Source organism: Cannabis sativa, unplaced genomic scaffold (assembly GCF_029168945.1).
Source record: "Cannabis sativa cultivar Pink pepper isolate KNU-18-1 unplaced genomic scaffold, ASM2916894v1 Contig7, whole genome shotgun sequence".
Classification (NCBI taxonomy): Eukaryota; Viridiplantae; Streptophyta; class Magnoliopsida; order Rosales; family Cannabaceae; genus Cannabis; species Cannabis sativa.
The window spans coordinates 3,124,470-3,125,582 of NW_026870043.1; the positions used below are offsets into that span (position 1 = coordinate 3,124,470).

General features: G+C 28.0%; 1 non-coding gene across 1 annotated transcript; it reads left to right on the plus strand.

The window, feature by feature from the left end:
- The first annotated feature begins 360 nt into the window (after positions 1–360).
- On the plus strand, positions 361–466 carry LOC133033453 (small nucleolar RNA R71). Its single transcript, XR_009685600.1, has one exon. It is a non-coding gene; the product is annotated as a small nucleolar RNA R71 (small nucleolar RNA).
- Positions 467–1,113: the final 647 nt, after the last annotated feature.

The window sequence follows — 1,113 nt, forward strand, 5'->3', positions numbered from 1 at the left end:
TCTTATATTGATAACTAATCAGATTGTAAAGAGTTTTATTTAGGGCATAAAACCCAACAGAGTATTCATGGATTGACTTAATGACATAGCTTCAACTCTCCTAGTTATATTTCCTAATGATTTTTTGATATATACGTCATCTTTTACATCGTAAATTCCACCTCTCTTAGGTGTGTTGGAAGCTTACGATCTAGGATCTTGGGGATTCTAATGTTGAGAATTTACAGAAAGATTCTCAAGAGACTCCCAAGCCTTGTCCCCTCTAAATTGCAAGAAAAATCAAGTGTGCATTGATTGTACCATTTGTTGGTTTGTGGGAGATAATCCATCATAAAAGTATTTGCCAATCTCCATTTCTCAAAATCATAGTGTGGACATTTTAGCAATAAATCCTTAAATCTTTCTCAATATTCATAAAATTCATCGTGATATTTCTGATAAAATTTGGAGATTTCTCTCTTAATATTATCCGTTTTAGACATGGAAAAATTTATTAACTAATTCATTCCAAGTAGAAATAGATCGGGCTGGGAGTGAATTTAACTAGGCTTTAGAATTATCTTTTAATAAGAATGGAAAAAGTCTAAGCCTAACAAATGCATCAGAAAAAAGTTGAAATCTTAAAGTAGAACAAATTTCTAAAAAATCTTTCACATGCATGTATGGATCCTCTCTATCTAAACCATAAAAAGATGACAAAAGTTTAATTATGGAAGGTTTTAGCTCAAAATGTGTAGCATTTATTTCAAGAAAAATAATGCATGATGGAGGATTAGCAGATATGGGAGAAAAATAATCAATGAGAGTTTTTCCTTCTACATTTACTTGATTTGGTTCTATGATGTCAAAATTTTTACTTTTAATTTTAACCCACAATAATTTTCTTTTAACCAAATGATTTTTAGAATTTTGTTCCTAACGAATCATACACCAAGTATCACAAAAATTAAAATAGCAGTTTAAATTAGAAGGCAGTACCTACCATATAAGTACGTAAATAAAGACTGAATTTAAAATATAGCAAAAAATAAATAATATGTATATATTTGACAGAAATATATATACTAATATTAATATATGTACAAAATAAAATATAAATATCAATATTTAATT